This window comes from Rosa chinensis, chromosome 3 (genome assembly GCF_002994745.2).
Source record: "Rosa chinensis cultivar Old Blush chromosome 3, RchiOBHm-V2, whole genome shotgun sequence".
In the NCBI taxonomy this organism is placed as follows: Eukaryota; Viridiplantae; Streptophyta; class Magnoliopsida; order Rosales; family Rosaceae; genus Rosa; species Rosa chinensis.
In genome coordinates, this window is record NC_037090.1 from 22,524,024 (window position 1) to 22,544,164 (window position 20,141).

The following is a 20,141-nucleotide window of genomic DNA, read 5'->3' on the forward strand; positions in this document are numbered from 1 at the left end:
CTCCTCGCCATTGACTCAGGGGCTGAAAGTGTCAACATATTTAGCGACTCCCAGTTAGTCATCAACCAGGTCAACGACAGTTTCCAGGCCAAGGATCGACAGTTGGCAACATACTTGGGTTACGTTAAGACTCTCCTTAAAAAATTCAAATTTCACACCATCACTCAGATCCCCAGGGAAAAGAACACCAAAGCCGATTCACTAGCCAAACTAGCAACCGCTCAGCCACACCAAAGTCTGACGGATACAAGGGTGGAGTGTCTTGACAAGCCAAGCATCACAAAAACCCTAGCGGAGATCTTCAACATTGAGGTAAATTCCAGTTGGATGGATGAGATCATCGAATACAAGCGCAATGGGACATTGCCAGAGGACAAGGTCGGAGCACAACAACTCAAGAGAACAGCAACCCGTTACAACATCCAGAATGGCAAGCTTTACCGCCAGGGGTTCACCCACCCCAACCTCCAGTGTCTAACCCTAGTGGAGGGGAAGGTCGTCCTGGCAGCGATACATGGCGGGGAATGTGGAAACCACTCAGGCGCCAGATCCTTGGCCAATCGCATGATGCGACAAGGTTACTTCTGGCCTACGCTCGGGGACGACGCTAGGAGGATATCAAGATCTTGCCACAAATGTCAACAATATACTGATCTCCCACACACCGCGGCAGAACCACTGTCGATCATCATTGGTCCATGGATTCACTCCACGTGGGGCCTGGACTTGATGGGAAAATTCCAAACCGCCAAAGGCCAGTTCAAGTACATCATTGTAGCCATCGATTACAACAGCAAGTGGATAGAGGCAAAGCCACTGCCGGCAATAACTACAGCCAAGGTAACTCACTTCCTTTGAAAGAACATTTATTGCAGCTATGGTGTCCCCCACACGATCATCACAGACAATAGCACACAGTTCAACAATAAGGAACTCATATCTTTCACCACTAACCTGGGCACCAAGATGAGTTTTGCATCTGTCGCTCACCCCAAAACCAACGGCCAGGTCAAAGCAGCAAATAAGATAATTAAGAAGCTGCTAAAAAAGAAGCTCGACGACGCTAAGGGTTTGTGGGCGGAGAAGCTTTCAGAAGTTCTGTGGGCCATCAAGACTACCCCAACTTCGGCCACTGGTGAAACGCCATTTTGTATGATGTTTGGAACTGAAGCCGTCCTACCTATGGAGATAACTCAACCTACCGCTAGGGTCGAGGGCTACTGCCCCGAGACCAACGACGAAGGCGTCAATCTAGACAGGGACCTCGTAGAGAAGAAACGACACAAGGCCCATCTGCACAATTTGCAAAATAAGCAACGGGTATTTCATTTCTACAATGCCAAGATCAAAGCCGGAACCTCCAAATAGGGGACTGGGTAATGAAGGAAGTCATTCCACCGCCAACGGCACTCCGCCCAACTTGGGAAGGTCCATACAAAATTGTGGAAGTCGCTAGCCCCGGCACCTTTTACTTAATGGACAAGGATGGCGTCACCACGACCCACCCTTAGAATACCGAACACCTTCGGTATTACTACAAATAGTCAGTCCACTACCCTAGAGCATCTTGGCTTAGCTAAATTTTTGACTCAATATTTAGCTAAGGGAAGCTACCCAACTGGTACAACCCACTTTTTGTAAACACTGACATATCAGTTATCAATGAAACGAGGAATTATTCAAACCATTGTCGCCAAGTTCAAGCACAAGAATTAAAGGGCAACACCAACAAAGTTCGGCGGACTACGTCCGCTACATCGTGCACTTGGAACAATTTTAATCCCTTTAATGTTTCATTGAGTCACAAAACAGCAGTAAAAAAACTCTAGCGGTGAAAGCAACATTCAGACAACAAATAATCAAAAGGCATATGACACTGAAAATACGCGCTTCCATCTATACAGGGTCGGGACTACTCGCCCAAAAATAGTCAATTACAACAAAAAGACCAAAAGTACAAATGTAGGCCTCAGCGGCATTACAATACAGATCAAGGACAGCATCTTCAACGATTTTCAGTACCGCCCTGCTCACCATCGACCGACGGTTGCTCCTCACCCTCGACCAACGGTTGCCGCACTCCCATACGACTTGTTTGGTCGGAGCCATGCGCAGTCGGGTTAGGGGTCATTATAGTCCCGTCCGGTACGATCTTCCACAATGTTAGCTCTGGAGACCTCGGACTAGGTAGGCACCAGAGTCCGCTGAGAGGTTTCCGCTGGGTCATCCTCACTCTCCCCACTGCCAGAGCGCAAGCCAGGCTGAACCGCCAAGGGCCCACCCCCAGGGCTGACGGCTTGCTACATGTGCTAGGGGACCCGGACGCCTTCGTCCAATCAATGGCTCCTTTCTTATTCAGAAGCTCCACATTGGCAACAACAACGGCCTTTGCCGCTTCCATCAAAGCCTGCTTGTATGCCCAAACTGCTTAAAGGAGTCCACATTGGCGGCCTCAGCACCGCTCCTCTTCGCCTCCAGCTGGGCAGCCACACCCTCTAACCTTTTTACCTAGGCGGATTTGGCGGCAGAATCTTTCTGCAGAATGTCAATCCTCTTAACCTTGGCCGCCATCTGCTCTTTCAGCTAAATTATGTCTTGCTGAAGCCGATTGATGTGATCATTCTGCTCAAGGTTTTGCTCGATGGCAATCTTCAGCTTGTCGCGAGCATCTGAGGCATCGCATTTTGCCTTGGCCAGCTGCCGCTCCTTATCCACCAGCCTAGCCTGAGAATCCGCCAGTTCTCCCTGCAGGGCTTCGAGCTCCTCCCGCAACTACCGCCTGACCTCGGGCTACTTCCAGGCCACCAGGAAGAATTTATGCAACCCGACGGACAAGTGGCCAAAGGCCAAGCTAAACGGTGACTGCTGCAGCACCGTTGGACAGACGGTCCCATCCAGTCCGCCGAATCCCAGCCTCTTGCAGAGGTGGAACAAAAACTCCCACTCTGGTGTAGCAAAGAATTCGGCGTATGCGGCGAACAAGTCAAGGTCACTCGCCTGCACCTCTTCCCCGCTGGCGGGCGCGGTCACCTTGGGTGGAGCCTGCCTGGCCTTCTTCTGCTGATGGGCACCGATAGTCTCAGTGTCGTCCCCTTCCTCTTCTTCATCAGTGTCATTTTGGCGGCGCTTCCTCTGTAGCACCTCCCGTGTGGATCCAGCGGCGGCGGTTATCGACCTCTTATGTGGCCCCAACCCTGCAATGGTCACTGCTTCAGCCGGCGGCACCACTTTCGACTTCTGCCGCCCACGCTGACTAGCGGGTATCCTCTCTTTTTGCTGCACAGTTGCAGTAAGGTTCCCGGCGAAGGCCCCACCGCCCACGTCAGTGCTCGCCTGAACGACGGGAGAACCATCTGCATCAAGGTGAGAGTGATGCGGCATTGGTAGCACAACTGGATCCTCAGACTGACAGAACGCCAATGTCTCGGGATCAACATCGGTCTTTTGGGCCGCCAGCCCAGAGGTGTACATACTCTCCAAGAAATTGTTTATCTCGGCGTGGTCCATGGCTTTCTCAAACGCCTCGCGGCTTGCTCTGTTTCCCAACGGAGAATCTATACAAAAGAAAGAGTTAGCTTGACAACAGCGAACTAATACACTCATCTGCGGATGATACTTTCCAAAGGCTCGTGTCAGCTGTTGATCGACCAACAACTCCCACCCGGTGAGTAGGCGAAGATCTAGCAGGTTGCGGTTCTGCCAGTAGCCTCGAATCCTCCCCACACGGCACTCTTCTGCACGCGTCAGGTTGTAGCGCAGACCCACTGCACAAAAAAAAAAAAAAACTTGTCACTACAACAGGAATTATTATGCAACCAAAACCAACCCTGAGCAGCGGAAGCTAGCGACAACCTCGAATAGGTTGGAATTCCGACTTAATCCTGAATGTCGGCTCCCTCGTATTCGACCCCGTTTGGTACTCCCATCCATCGGTGGCAACGCAGAAGGTCCCCCGCCAAGGTGACATAGAATCCTTCAGATTCTCGACCAATTTGGGCGCCCCCTGACGACGACTCAGGTTTACCTGCCCACTGCAACCTTGGCGCCGCACATATATTAATTCGTAGAAGTGTAACACCTCCGCCAAGGTTGGACCCTCACAGCCGGACAACCGCCATAGTGAGTTGAGCGCCATTAGCAACCGCCACATGTTAGGGAAAATATGCCCAAAAGCGAGGCCAAATTCACAGACCAAAATCTGGAGATTTGGCAGTAGCGGGAATGTCACTCCCTGGCGGAAGATCGCCTCGTGCAAGGCGGCATGCCCGGCTGGCAAAACCGATGCTCTCTCATCCTTCAGTGGCGGTCATAGCTTCACAAGGCCTGGCAGGCGGAACACCCACTTCACACTGTTGACGGCGGCCACTGTCATCGGCCCTCCCGCCTCGTCAACCGCTATACCGTCGCGGAGAACCTAGGCTGACTCAACCTCTTCCTCGCCAGCCTCTCTCACCCCATCAGCAGAGCCGCTAGCGGCACTATTGCTCGCCAGCCTCTCCTCCCGCCTTTTGCTAGTAGCGGCATCCTCTCTTGCCCTAGAACTCTCAGGACGACCAGCACAACCCATGGCAACTTCCCAAGGTATGGTCTGTAGCGGTGCAAAGTCTAGCAGTTCGGACCGGGAGGTTCCTGCAAGGGTAAATGGACATAACAAGTCAATAAACACCCTATCCGCCACGTTCAGCGACTTGTTAGACCCGAAACCCTCACCACTCGAGATCTCTACGACGCTAGCCATCCCAAAACCCTAAAACTCAAACCTGTCAGTTTGTACAGGATCTAAGATATCCCTTCATCACTTACATCTAGGAGCATAAAGAACAATTGCCCAGAAAATACCAAAACAAGAACAGAAAGCACCCATATACTCAACCCAGATTCGACCATCCAGCAAATCCCTAAACCCCAACTCTCTACCAAACACCAAAACCCATCCCCAAAACTCGCTTTACACCCTAAGAGCACACCGGGGAGGAACAGAGTACCCCAAATAGGAAAAAACCCAGAAACCGACAAAATCAAACACAGAAATCCAACAAAACAGGGATGGGATTCAGAATACCAACCTCAAAGGTGAAGACTTGGGTGCGATCGAGGGCACTTCTCTTCACTGCAGGAGATCTTCTTGCTTCAGAGATCGACAACTTCACGGAATCGTAGCAATCTCCTTCTCGGAACCCAGGGCGAAGCTTGAAGACGACGACACTAGATAAAAAGTACGAAGTGTCAAACCTCCAGGTTTCCCTCTCTTTTATGTCAACATCAAACTAATCTAGGCCATCCGCTGAAAAACGACATCGCATCACAACCGTACATGTGCCCCACAAACACACTTACTCTCCGGATTAACCGAGGCGACGCCTCGGTTATAAGATCAGTAATTACTAGCATTAATGGCGAAGGGACGGGCGTGCTGAAAAGACGTTATCACACAGCTAACCCAATCTGAGACGGCCACGTGTCGGGCATTGTCAAATGAAGCGTCTACACGAAGTAACCACTAACGAGGAGGACCACGAATCAACGGAGTCTCCGCTAAGCGTAACTCCGCTAGCAGAACTTCTCTATTTCCATCTTGCAAGTGAGATAGTTTCAGCTAAGCGTAACTCCACTAGCGGAAAATCTTCCTTTCCATCTTGCAAGCGAGATAGTCTTCGCTAAGAGCAACTCTGCTAGCGAAACTTCTCTCTTTCTATCTTGCAAGTGAGATAGTCTCCGCTAAGCTCAACTCCGCTAGCGAAACTTCTCTCTTTCCATCTTCCAAGTGAGATAGTCTCCGCTAAGCGCAACTTTGCTAGCGGAAAATCTCCCTTTCCATCTTGCAAGCGAGATAGTCTCCGCTAAGAGCAACTCGAACTTCTCTCTTACCATCTTGCAATTGAGATAGTCTCCGCTAAGCGCAACTCCGCTAGCAAAACTTCTCTCTTTCCATCTTCCAAGCGAGATAGTCTCCACTAAGCGCAACTCCACTAGCAGAACTTCTCTCTTTCCATGTTCCAAGTGAGCTAGTCTCCGCTAAGCGCAAGACCGCTAGCGAGACTTCTCCCTCGGCACCTTGGAAGAAAGCCGCTAACCGCAACACCATTCCCCGGGCTGCCTCCAGCCAGGTCCTCACAACATTGCCGACCACATATAGTTAGCGGATGGACTCCCACCAACGGCTATTCCCGAGGCAACGCCTCACTTTCACAACGAGCGCAACGCGGCCTTACAGTCAAAACAGGGTCCTCCGGGACAGGTAGGGGGACGTGTCAACACAGTCTTCGAAGGCCCTAATCAGGCATGTTGACCCCCGCCACTTGGGTATCAAAGAGTGGGTTCGCTATCCAACACCCTCTGCTCAGCGTAGCTCCCCTCAACAAATAATACACCGGCCAAACGAAGGTCTATCTTAGCCGGGGAGTGGGGGACTCCCTAGAGGGCCTAGGAGGGGCCCACCCGAAAGGGTATAAACCGTTTGTTTAGTAAGTCCATGGTTGACAACGCACTGACGCTAAATATTTTTTGCAAGACTAGCGGAAGCAACGCTTCCAACCGCTAGGCAACTCCCCAACCAAGATTGCCCTCTTTGACTGGGGACTTGGGGGACTTGTACTTACATAGGCATTTGCAAGCATAATTAGCTATAATGAGCCACGCTCATGCTACCACCAGCGGCACCGACTCTAGCCAAAGGAGTGACCTACGGGAACACAGCCAAGCAGGCTACCGCCTGAGCCCCTGCTTGCCCCCAGATCACCGCTAACACGCCGCCACGCACAGCGTCAAGACAGCATCAGAAGCTCCAGAAGTTGGGGACTGAAGCATATCAGTCCCACATCGAAAACATGAAGAATATCAGCTCCTTCCTCACCTATAAAAGGTTCTCTCTTCTCTCTTCATTAATTACGCATTTAATACTTACCTGCTGTTACTTTGTCAACACAAATACATTGACTAACTTAGGCATTGGAGAAGAGAAGACCGCCCAGCGTGGTCTCCCTTTGACGCCCTCTGTATTTCACTTGACAGGTAGCGGGAGCTCTAAAGAGTATCAAAGAGCGGGTCCACCCATCGGACTAGTGTTAGCAAAGGTTTAGCTATCGCTGAACTTCAAACATTAACAATATCCAAGGGGGCATTAACCTTCTGGGTATCCTAATTGCGAATGAGGAACCAGGGGTTGGCGGGGTTAAAGCCACTCTTATGGGAATCTGGAAGTCCCTTGGACATATAAGAATTGTAAGGGTTAAGAAGAACACATTCTACCTCACAGTTGGCTCAGAAAAGTTGGCATCAAAACTCCTAGAGGATAGCCCTGGGATTGTCAAAGGCTATTGCTTTACCATACGACATTGGCCGTGCTACCCATCAATTGATGAGATAGAAACTAGGGCTGGGCACGGGCCGGGCCGACCTAATATTTCACTGGGCCCGGAACCGGCCCGTTTTTTACGGTTCGGGCCTAAAGCCCGTTTTGGCACTTACAGGGACCGGCCCGGGACCGGCCCGTTTACTTTCGGGCCGGGTTTCCGGGCTTTCGGGCCCAAATACCAGCTTTTTTCTTTACTCTCTGCCCACATATATAATCCACATTCCATTAATTTCATGATTTCAACAAGTTGAAGTTCAACACACCATCCATATCCAAAATTCAACCTGCACATTCAAATATCCAAATATGTAGAGTTCATTATCCAAATTCAAATACAAGAAGGCAAGAATATTGATTGAAATTAAATACAAAGTCCCAATTCAACACACAGTCCCAATTCAAATACAAAGCACTCACAGTCCCAATTCAAATACAGACTTACAAAGTCCCAATTCAAATACAAAGCTGCAATTCAAGTACAAAGTCCCAATTCAAATATAAAGTTGCAATTGAAATAGATAGAAAGTCCAAATTGGAAGAAGCAATTCAGCAGTTTTTCTTTTCTCCAGTCTTCTAAGCATTCAGCAGCTATTCAGCAAAGCCTTCCATCAATTGGCAATCACGATCCCTACACCAGCCAATATACAAAAAGTTAAAAACTATCAACCAGTGACTCAATAGAGTGAAGACAGATCAAAACTGGAGCATCCCAGAACTAGAGCAGAAGTTTAAAATAAAGTGAAGACAAATCAAACTTGACATCAGTTTATGATAATATCGCAGAGAACAAAATAATCAGTTTGTAAGAATATTGATAATATCACCTGACTGCTCAGCCAGCTTCGATTTTTTGACCTTACAAGCAACCTTTTTTGCTGATTGTTCACTGGATTTCTCCTTCGCATAATCTGCCATTTCATTAAAACACATTAAATTAACATTGATTCACATCAAAAAGTGAAAAACAATAGCATAGAAGAGTAATTAAACATGTAAAGAGGAAACACCCAAACACTTTCTTATGGAGTTAACTAAAGTTGATTAAACATTCATCACAGAAACTTCAATCTTCTCAAATCGAATCACATAAACAAAGAGCAACTGTATATAAAGTTGAGAGTTCTCGGAATGGATGACAAGACATGAAGCATATCTGTAGTGCAGAAAAAACAAACACATGAACTTAGGCATCTGTATATCTATATATGACCATGCAGCTTAATCACCTGATCAGTACTCTTTATTTTACCAAATATAGTTATTAACAGATCTAGTGAAAATGACAGGATGGACAATGAAACCAGCATAATAAGTAAGACTTTCATAATTGTCATGAATGTCAGAGGTCATAAGTAAAGCTAGAAAGAGCAAACACCTCTCTCATCATCTACTCAGTAAAATAGTTGAATAAGTATACAGACACAAAGCAAAATCTAAATGCTTCTGTAATTAGCAATGAGCAAAAGCAGAATTAATAGTTGAGTAATAAATATTGCTCTTGTAGTTACCAAAACCAGCTGTAATCAAGAACTCCAATGCATAAAAGTAAATGGAAATAAGCAAAATCGGTGACAACTTGGCTATAAACAACAGCATATGGGATTGCAAAAGGAGTACCTGCCTACTTGGTGCTTGGTGAGCTTTTCGCGACTGGCTCTGGACCCTGGTCTTATTCTTCTACACTTCCTTCAACGCAGCTCCAGAGTAAAATCACCGAGAGTGTAAGACCCCGGAAATTCGTTATTAATTTCTAATGGTTTCCGGGAATTAGTAAGTGTTCGTTTGTACGATTTCGTGACTCGTGAATGGAGCGGAAGTGTTTCGGACGAATTATTAGTCGAAGAATATGGTTTTAGGGGGGTGGCAATGGTTGACTTTTTATATGTTTGGTTTCTCCGAAAACTTCCTTCACGAAAGTCGTAGAGCGCGTCGATACGAGTTCGTGGACATGTGGAACGCGAGAATCGGAGTTCGTATGAGAAAGTTATGAGCGATTGAAATTTGGGGAAATTTCTATAAATATAAGAAAATTCCGGATTTTTTCATAAATCCCAAAAGTTCCGAAAATCTCATTTTCCTCCCCAAATTCGCTCCGTTCTCTCTCCTCCCTACCCGCGTGACCCGACCCGAACCCGGTGTACCGACCCGGTTCGATCTCCTCCGTCCAACGTCCGCCGACGACGAGACCACTGCAGACGGCTTCGCCTCCTCCTCGCCGTCGTCCCCTTGGTGCTCGATCACGGCAGCAGCGACCGGAACTTGGAGATCGGAGCAGCCACAGACCCTAAAACGGATCCGGCCGGATTTCACCGATTCCGGTATCCCCTTGGCCGATCCATTCCATTTTTGGGATCGTCTCTTCCCCCTGATCATCCTCATACCTACCTTGTAGGACGATTTTGCATGAGGAGTGATTAATCAAGGTTTGAAGCTTTTGACGGTTCTGGTTGGATCTGGGGTCTGATCAGACGCACGAGATTGATCCAACTTCCAAGCTTGATCTAGGACGATCTAGACCGAATCTCACTTAGCTCTAGGTATGAAAGTGGCTCATTCCTTCATTTTGAACAAGTTTGTAGTTGATGACTTTGGCATCGGAGGTGGTTGATCCGGCGTTGACCGCCGTGGTTGACCACAATCTGAACCACCGCGTGGCGGCGCGTGGCGGCGCGTCTGGCCTTATTTTTGTGTTCTGTTTTCAGTTTATGCATCTACGCATCAATACGGTCGTTTTGATATATTATAAGGTTATTTTGGAGAAGGTTGATGCATGCTAGGGTTTCGGTTTTACGTATTATCTTCGGTTTGCTATCCGCGAAGATCCGACCGTTGGATCTTCGTATAATTTTGATAGGATGATCCCAAGGGCAATCCGTGAGAATCTAACCGTTGGATTGTCGTTTAAGTGTGTTATGAATCAATTGCTAAGTTAGGATCGTATTTTGATTAGGTGACTGACGGTTTTGGTTGGGTGGACGGTTGTGATGGTGATTTTGTGCTTGTCTTGGTTTGTGTGAAGACGCAGCAGGATTTGGAGGTGAGTAAATCTCACGTGGTTAATTTACGAACGGATTTATTTATTACTCGGATTTACTTGTTTAGTTGTTAAATCATTTTCGAAACAAATTATTTGTTTTAAAATATATGAACTTGATCGACAACGGTTCATGGGTAAGTGAAAACAATGTTTTGATATAAAATGATTTTCGAGAAGTATAATTTATAAAACTATAGTTGGTATTAGTGGTCATTCCTGCGTGAATGACTACGTATATATATATATATACGTGGAATATATATATGGATGGAGTGGCTTTGTGATATGTATATGTTTGATGGTTATATTGTTGAAAGAGTGAATTGAAAATGTGGTGTGACATTGGTGAAGTTGTGTTTGATGGTGTGATGATTTATATTGTTGTACCAAAGTGGCAACCAAAGTGGCGATAGTTCATATTGTTGTACCAAAGTGGTGACCAAAGTGGCGACAATTCATCATGTGTGTGATTGATGTAATTGTATGAGTATAGCGGTTTACAATTCATCATGTGAGTGATTGATGTAATTGTATGAGTGTAGTGGTATACAATTCATCATGTGTGTGATTGATGTAATTGTATATATTAAATGAGTATTTGGAGTTGATGGTTGATCATCTATTTTAGTCAAAGTCGATGGGTGAACATCGACTATCGACTATAGTTTGGAGTTGATGGGTGATCATCTACTTTAGTCAAAGTCGATGGGTGAACATCGACTATTGACTTTAGTTTGGAGTTGATGGGTGATCATTGACTTTAGTGTGAGTTGTGTGACTTCTTCATACATTTTCCTTTTCCTTCTAATTGTTGAATTTTATGTAATCTCCTGAACTAAGTTATATGCTGGGATTACTGTCTTTTGAATTGTTTGTTTTTATGTAATCTCCTGAACTAAGTTATATGCTGGGATTACTGTCTTTTGAATTGTTTGTTTTTATGTAATCTCCTGAACTAAGTTATATGCAGGGATTACTGTCTTTTGAATTGTTTGTTTTTATGTAATCTCCTGAACTAAGTTATATGCAGGGATTACTGTCTTTTGAGTTGTTCGTTTTTATGTAATCTCCTGAACTAAGTTATATGCAGGGATTACTGTCTTTTGAGTTGTTCGTTTTTATGTAATCTCCTGAACTAAGTTATATGCAGGGATTACTGCTTTTTGTATTGTTTGTTTTAATGTAAATTCCTGAACTAAAATCTATGCAGGGATTTATATGATTTCTTTTGTTTGTTTTCATGTGATCTCCTGAACTAAGTTTCTATGCAGGGATTACTGATTTTGCTTAATTCTTATTGTGGGTATAGTTGTGGGTTGTGATCTGTAGTGATTGGAAATGAGTATGTTTTCCTGGTTGTGCCGTTGAGGCAAAGGAATGGTGATCTGATAGATTGTGGGGACGTGAAATGTTTAAAATATTGGGAGTTATTTGAATAGTTGGAGATTGTGGGAAGTGAGATAAAATGAATTGAGAGTCAGAGCATGTGGGTTTTTAGTTGGGTTGAAATTGTTGAGCATGTTATTGATTAATTTGAACTTGACGTTTTGTTGTGATAGTTGCATATTGTTTTGTTAAGCTAAGATGGTGAAAGCATGTATTTTGTGGAATTAAATATTGTTGCTTTAATTATCTCACGAATTGAGAAATTATAAGCATGAGTGACGTGAGTCATTTTATTTGAGTTTACTCATACGGGCTGAAAGGCTTACCGGGTTTGTTGTTTACATTCCCGGTGCACTATTCTATGGTGTAGGGGTTATTGTGCAGGTTAGAATATCAGGTGATCGTTATCGAAGCTGAGGTGGACTTTCCGTCACGTGGTGTAGAAGGGCGCTTATACTTGTAGTCTTCCGCTGTGTAGTGAGTTGGTAAGAGAGGTTGCATGTTGAATTGATATTCAGTTTAATTTGTAAACTATTGTAATGTAATATGCGACTCTAAAGAACGAGTCGGTATTGACATTGTGAGTTTAGCTTTTTTGTTGCTTTGTTTAAATGAAAAATTTTCTCTATGTGTTTTTCTTGTTATTGTTTTGTTCTCGCGTTTCGGATTTGAATTCCTTTATTCAAAATTCGGGGCGTGACAGTTTGGTATCAGAGCGTAAGGTACATATTTGGTGATTGTCAGTACTACCCGAGTGATGGCCCGTCTGCAGCGGATCCCCATCTGATGCTCTTCAGTACTGATATAATCATTGGGTATGTCGTAGTGTAAGGTGTGAGTCAGGGCATAAGTCTTTGAAACTTTAGGTTTTCCCTTTAGGTGAAGGGGTGGAGCTTTGTGTAGCTTCTTGAGTTTTAGTCTTTTGAGGATTGGGAACCTCTAGATTGAAACTCTTGTTAGACTTGGAAGATTTCGATTCCGGATGTGTATCCTCCATGTACTAGTGCCTTGGTTAATACGGCCCTTGTGTTTGACTTATGCTTGTGTTTAAGTTTTATACATGTATTAATCAAGAGTGCTATGCTCCTTAGGTGATGGATCCTCCGAGGGGCAGAGCTAGGGGTCGAGGCAGGGTTCCTCCTGTGGAGGAGTTCTATGAGGAGGAGCAGGAGGTACCGTATGTTGTGCCTGTTCCGCCTATTCCGCCTGTTATTGAGGTTGGAGATGTTGTTCGCCTAGCTAGGTTGGCTAAGGAGATTACTAGACTGGGAGCGGTCCCATTTCAGGGAGGTACGGACCACATGTTGGCTGATCAGTGGATCAGGAACATGGAGAGCTACTTCCGGTTGGTCATCTGCACTGACTTTGAGAAGAGGGAGATAGTTACCTTTCTGTTACAGGACGAGGCACGAGTATGGTGGGAGGGCATAGAGAGGGCTGAAGATGTGTTCACCATGACTTGGGAGAGTTTTGTGAGACGCTTCAGGGAGAAGTACCTCCCGGCTTCAGTGTTGGAGCAGCTAGAGGTGGAGTTCCTAGCTCTAGTTCAGGGAGATATGAGTGCTAGAGATTATGAGGCGAAGTTCTCGCGGTTGTATCGCTTCGTGAGACCGATGGATGCTTTGAGCTTGGCGAAGAAGTTTCAGCGGGGGCTGAATGCTTCTCTCAGGCATGATATAGTACCCCTGGAGTTGGCTACTGTGGCACTTATCGTGGCTAAGGCCATGGAACTTGAGCAGGATACCCAGCTTCACCAGGGTGAGTTGGCGGCTTCGAGAGATTCCCAGGGAAGGGGGAAGGCATTGGCGGAGAGCAGTGGTTCGATGGGTCATCGAGGTGGATCCTGGAAAAGGCAGAGGACTTTTCAGCAGGCTTTTGTTGGAGTAGCCGCTGAACCTATTAGGGCTATACCTATTAGGCAGGTTGCGCCCTTAACCTGTCATAAGTGCATGGAGGTGGGCCATTTGGCAAAGCAGTGTGTGAGGCCGAAGACTAGGTCATGTTATAATTGCGGGCAGGCAGGACATTTGGCCAATGAGTGTACCCGGCCTCAGGGTATGAGACAGAGAGATCAGCAGAGACAGCAGCCTCTGGGGTAGCCCAGGGTCCTTGTTATTTTGTCAGCGAGATGCGGGAGTATAAGGCACTTTATCAACTTTAAAATTTTCTTACTAGGGCGAAATGTGATTGTAGAGTACCTCATTCCTTTATGATTGTGTGGTGATGGGTTTTTCCCTGATGTCTACAGTTAGACTTGTGCATGTGGCTTCCTTTTGTGAAGTGGTGCATCTCTATTATTGTACAATGGTGATTTTCTATGATTTAGATTTGCGTTGTGGAATGCCCTGTGGTAATGGTGTGTAGTGTTGTACCATGCAGAATTGTTGCTATGGAGATTCACTGTAATGTTGTTTGCGTAGTGAAATGCTTTTGTAGTAGTGCATGTGTGACAGGCAGCTTGTGTAGCAGTGCTTGTGTGGCAGCCTTTGTGGCAGTGCTAGTAGTGCTTTTGTAGCAGTTTTTATGGCAATACTTGTAGTGCTTGTGTGGCAGTACTGGGTGGTGGTCTATGTGACAATGATTATGTGTATAATGTTATGTGTTGATTTATGTGTGAGTTGGTTGAAGCTAGACCTTAGTGTGAATTGTGTTCTAAGGTGGTAGAACACTTATTAAGTTATGATGTATGCACTATTGTCTTTATGATTTAATTTTCGGTGTGGTATGTTGTGTGATGCATCCTTCATTGTTGAGGTAGTAGAGGATCTATATCACTTTGATTGTGATTACAAGGACAGGTGATAATTCTTGTGCGGGTTAGGCGGGGCCAGACCTTAGCTTGATTTTGTGTCCCAGGATGGGTAGATACTTATCGAGTTGTGATTTGGTGAAACAAATTCTTTGTGTTTTGGAATGGTTTCACTGTGGCAAATTTATGTGTTGATTGAGTGATTGAAATGATGTTGTTGTTTTCAATTCTTGTAATGCTGGAGATACATTATTGAGGTAATGATGCAGATACTGTTGTGATAACAGGATTCTGGATTCTTGTGTAGCCTGTGTCCAGTGCTATTGTTAGCACAGTTGTTGTGGTGTTGTGTACAGGGATGAAATTCATCGGAGGTTTTTAGTTGCTACCAAGTGGAGTGGTAGAGTGCATTTGCCATTAGGGGGTGATGCTAGGTATTGTACCTGTAACTGTTGTTGATCTAGACATGTCTTACTTCAAGGATTTAAGACTGTTCTAGAAAACTATGGAGAATTACTCAAAGTGAGAGTGCAGCGTGTTATCTGCAGATTGTTGGTTGGAGGTTATGTTAATGGCATGTGTTTTTAACTTCAGCGTGAAGTTAAGACCGAGGTCTATTGGACCTATTGCGTGGTGGTGAAGGGTGGAGATTCGACGATTAGGTTTGTCTTATCTCCTTGTGTTCTGGTTATGCGGAACACATGAGGTGATTATGATGAAGATGATGACTATAATGGATCCAGTGTGTTGAGCGTGGTACAGTTGGAAGGGATGTTGATGCGACTATTGTTGATGATCGGCTTGAGTTCCAGACGGGACTACAAAGCAACTTGGATCGAGGGATATTGACTTGCTCAATATCTGGTGGAGGCTTAATGACGAGTGCATTACTTGCAGGAGGGCGTGGACTAGATTTGAGAACGAGTTAGCCTTACCTGATTTTTGGGTAGTGTGCTTAAATTTCGGGACGAAATTTCTTTAAGGAGGGTAGAATGTAAGACCCCGGAAATTCGTTATTAATTTCTAATGGTTTCCGGGAATTAGTAAGTGTTCGTTTGTACGATTTCGTGACTCGTGAATGGAGCGGAAGTGTTTCGGACGAATTATTAGTCGAAGAATATGGTTTTAGGGGGGTGGCAATGGTTGACTTTTTATATGTTTGGTTTCTCCGAAAACTTCCTTCACGAAAGTCGTAGAGCGCGTCGATACGAGTTCGTGGACATGTGGAACGCGAGAATCGGAGTTCGTATGAGAAAGTTATGAGCGATTGAAATTTGGGGAAATTTCTATAAATATAAGAAAATTCCGGATTTTTTCATAAATCCCAAAAGTTCCGAAAATCCCATTTTCCTCCCCAAATTCGCTCTGTTCTCTCTCCTCCCTACCCGCGTGACCCGACCCGAACCCGGTGTACCGACCCGGTTCGATCTCCTCCGTCCAACGTCCGCCGACGACGAGACCACTGCAGACGGCTTCGCCTCCTCCTCGCCGTCGTCCCCTTGGTGCTCGATCACGGCAGCAGCGACCGGAACTTGGAGATCGGAGCAGCCACAGACCCTAAAACGGATCCGGCCGGATTTCACCTATTCCGGTATCCCCTTGGCCGATCCATTCAATTTTTGGGATCGTCTCTTTCCCCTGATCATCCTCATACCTACCATGTAGGACGATTTTGCATGAGGAGTGATTGATCAAGGTTTGAAGCTTTTGACGGTTCTGGTTGGATCTGGGGTCTGATCAGACGCACGAGATTGATCCAACTTCCAAGCTTGATCTAGGACGATCTAGACCGAATCTCACTTAGCTCCAGGTATGAAAGTGGCTCATTCCTTCATTTTGAACAAGTTTGTAGTTGATGACTTTGGCATCGGAGGTGGTTGATCCGGCGTTGACCGCCGTGGTTGACCACAATCTGAACCACCGCTTGTGGTGGCGCGTGGCGGCGCGTCTGGCCTTATTTTTGTGTTCTGTTTTCAGTTTATGCATCTACGCATCAATACGGTCGTTTTGATATATTATAAGGTTATTTTGGAGAAGGTTGATGCATGCTAGGGTTTCGGTTTTACGTATTATCTTCGGTTTGCTATCCGCGAAGATCCGACCGTTGGATCTTCGTATAATTTTGATAGGATGATCCCAAGGGCAATCCGTGAGAATCTGACCGTTGGATTGTCGTTTAAGTGTGTTATGAATCAATTGCTAAGTTAGGATCGTATTTTGATTAGGTGACTGACGATTTTGGTTGGGTGGACGGTTGTGATGGTGATTTTGTGCTTGTCTTGGTTTGTGTGAAGACGCAGCAGGATTTGGAGGTGAGTAAATCTCACGTGGTTAATTTACGAATGGATTTATTTATTACTCGGATTTACTTGTTTAGTTGTTAAATCATTTTCGAAACAAATTATTTGTTTTAAAATATATGAACTTGATCGACAACGGTTCATGGGTAAGTGAAAACAATGTTTTGATATAAAATGATTTTCGAGAAGTATAATTTATAAAACTATAGTTGGTATTAGTGGTCATTCCTGCGTGAATGACTACGTATATATATATTTACGTGGAATATATATATGGATGGAGTGGCTTTGTGATATGTATATGTTTGATGGTTATATTGTTGAAAGAGTGAATTGAAAATGTGGTGTGACATTGGTGAAGTTGTGTTTGATGGTGTGATGATTTATATTGTTGTACCAAAGTGGCGACCAAAGTGGCGATAGTTCATATTGTTGTACCAAAGTGGTGACCAAAGTGGCGACAATTCATCATGTGTGTGATTGATGTAATTGTATGAGTATAGCGGTTTACAATTCATCATGTGAGTGATTGATGTAATTGTATGAGTGTAGTGGTATACAATTCATCATGTGTGTGATTGATGTAATTGTATATATTAAATGAGTATTTGGAGTTGATGGTTGATCATCTATTTTAGTCAAAGTCGATGGGTGAACATCGACTATCGACTATAGTTTGGAGTTGATGGGTGATCATCTACTTTAGTCAAAGTCGATGGGTGAACATCGACTATTGACTTTAGTTTGGAGTTGATGGGTGATCATTGACTTTAGTGTGAGTTGTGTGACTTCTTCATACATTTTCCTTTTCCTTCTAATTGTTGAATTTTATGTAATCTCCTGAACTAAGTTATATGCTGGGATTACTGTCTTTTGAATTGTTTGTTTTTATGTAATCTCCTGAACTAAGTTATATGCAGGGATTACTGTCTTTTGAATTGTTTGTTTTTATGTAATCTCCTGAACTAAGTTATATGCAGGGATTACTGTCTTTTGAGTTGTTCGTTTTTATGTAATCTCCTGAACTAAGTTATATGCAGGGATTACTGTCTTTTGAGTTGTTCGTTTTTATGTAATCTCCTGAACTAAGTTATATGCAGGGATTACTGCTTTTTGTATTGTTTGTTTTAATGTAAATTCCTGAACTAAAATCTATGCAGGGATTTATATGATTTCTTTTGTTTGTTTTCATGTGATCTCCTGAACTAAGTTTCTATGCAGGGATTGCTGATTTTGCTTAATTCTTATTGTGGGTATAGTTGTGGGTTGTGATCTGTAGTGATTGGAAATGAGTATGTTTTCCTGGTTGTGCCGTTGAGGCAAAGGAATGGTGATCTGATAGATTGTGGGGACGTGAAATGTTTAAAATATTGGGAGTTATTTGAATAGTTGGAGATTGTGGGAAGTGAGATAAAATGAATTGAGAGTCAGAGCATGTGGGTTTTTAGTTGGGTTGAAATTGTTGAGCATGTTATTGATTAATTTGAACTTGACGTTTTGTTGTGATAGTTGCATATTGTTTTGTTAAGCTAAGATGGTGAAAGCATGTATTTTGTGGAATTAAATATTGTTGCTTTAATTATCTCACGAATTGAGAAATTATAAGCATGAGTGACGTGAGTCATTTTATTTGAGTTTACTCATACGGGCTGAAAGGCTTACCGGGTTTGTTGTTTACATTCCCGGTGCACTATTCTATGGTGTAGGGGTTATTGTGCAGGTTAGAATATCAGGTGATCGTTATCGAAGCTGAGGTGGACTTTCCGTCACGTGGTGTAGAAGGGCGCTTATTCTTGTAGTCTTCCGCTGTGTAGTGAGTTGGTAAGAGAGGTTGCATGTTGAATTGATATTCAGTTTAATTTGTAAACTATTGTAATGTAATATGCGACTCTAAAGAACGAGTCGGTATTGACATTGTGAGTTTAGCTTTTTTGTTGCTTTGTTTAAATGAAAAATTTTCTCTATGTGTTTTTCTTGTTATTGTTTTGTTCTCGCGTTTCGGATTTGAATTCCTTTATTCAAAATTCGGGGCGTGACAGAGAGAGAGAGAGACCTTGAATCCTTGATACGGGGCAGACTACGGCGGACGAGACTCAGAGGAAGTGAAGACCGAGTGAAATTGTGAATGAGTGAGGAAAGAAGAGGAAGAAAGGAGATCGAGTTCCAGTGGTTTAAGGAGATCGAGTGAAATCTTGAATGAGTGAGGAAAGAAGAGGAAGAAAGGAGATCGAGTTCTGGACTTCTGGTGGTTTAAGGAGATCGAGTGAAATCGTGATTCAAGGCGGAGTGGCTGAGTGAGGAAAGAAGAGGAACTGAGGAAGAAAGGAGATCCGAGATCGAGGAAGAAAGGAGATCCGTGATTCAAGGCCCGGATCGAGTGAAAATGTGAAATCGTGAGGAAAGAAGAGGAAGAAAGGAGGCGGAGTGAACAAGTGAAGGCTGAAGACTAGGTCAAATGGAGATTAGGTTTGGGACTTTGGGTATTTGGAGCTGAAGACGAAAATCTAGTGTGTCCGATCCTAGAATAACAATTTTGAGCCTTGGGTTATAACCACTCATATACAGACACATGCATCCTTTTTTATGTATACGGGCTTTCCGGGCTTTTGCATTTATAAAACTCAAGGCCCGGGCCCGGACCGTTCTTCGACTATCAAGGCCCGGCCCGGCCCGTTTCTACGAAAATAAAAATAGGGCCCGGACCGTACGGGTCGGGCTTTCACGGGCCGGTCCGGGTTTGCGGGTTTTCGGGCTTAAACGCCCAGCCCTAATAGAAACTAAAAGGGTAACCTACTGGATACAGGCCCATGGGATCCCCCTGAACCAAATCAATGTCAAAAATGGCAGAAAGCTGGGAAGTGTCCTGGGGTCGGTCATTGAGGTGGAGAACCCAGCAATCCTTAGCAACAGGGGGTACCTCAGATTGAGGGTGGACTTTGACACCAGTAAACCCCTTGCAATCTTCATTCAATTTCCCAGAGATAAATCCCCTTCATCCAGGATCCGCCTTTAATATGAGAACCTAAGAAGTTTCTGTTTCAAATGTGGACGACTTGGACACATGATTTCTTCTTGCAAGCATCAGGTGATCGAATCCAATCCTTAACTCTTTGGGTGTACGCTATGACAACTCTTTGATTGCTGAGCCCCCCCAAAAACCTGTCTACACCCAATCTCAGTACCCACCTGAGTATCCTTATGCTTCGACGACCGGCTCTTTGGCCGGAACAGGAATAGGAGGCGACCAAATCAAGATTTGAATTCTAGAAGAGTGGGCGTATCTGATAGTGACTGTACTACAGTGGCGCACAACTC

At 44.7% G+C, this 20,141-nt stretch overlaps 2 long non-coding RNA genes across 2 annotated transcripts; both read left to right on the forward strand.

The window, feature by feature from the left end:
• The first annotated feature begins 9,403 nt into the window (after nucleotides 1-9,403).
• Nucleotides 9,404-12,228, forward strand: LOC112195014. The gene is made up of 3 exons (XR_002934305.2): nucleotides 9,404-9,891; nucleotides 10,305-10,391; nucleotides 12,148-12,228. It is a non-coding gene; the product is annotated as an uncharacterized LOC112195014 (long non-coding RNA).
• Nucleotides 12,229-15,858: 3,630 nt separating this feature from the next.
• LOC112194898 lies at nucleotides 15,859-18,747 on the forward strand. The gene is made up of 3 exons (XR_002934190.2): nucleotides 15,859-16,336; nucleotides 16,752-16,838; nucleotides 18,533-18,747. It is a non-coding gene; the product is annotated as an uncharacterized LOC112194898 (long non-coding RNA).
• Nucleotides 18,748-20,141: the final 1,394 nt, after the last annotated feature.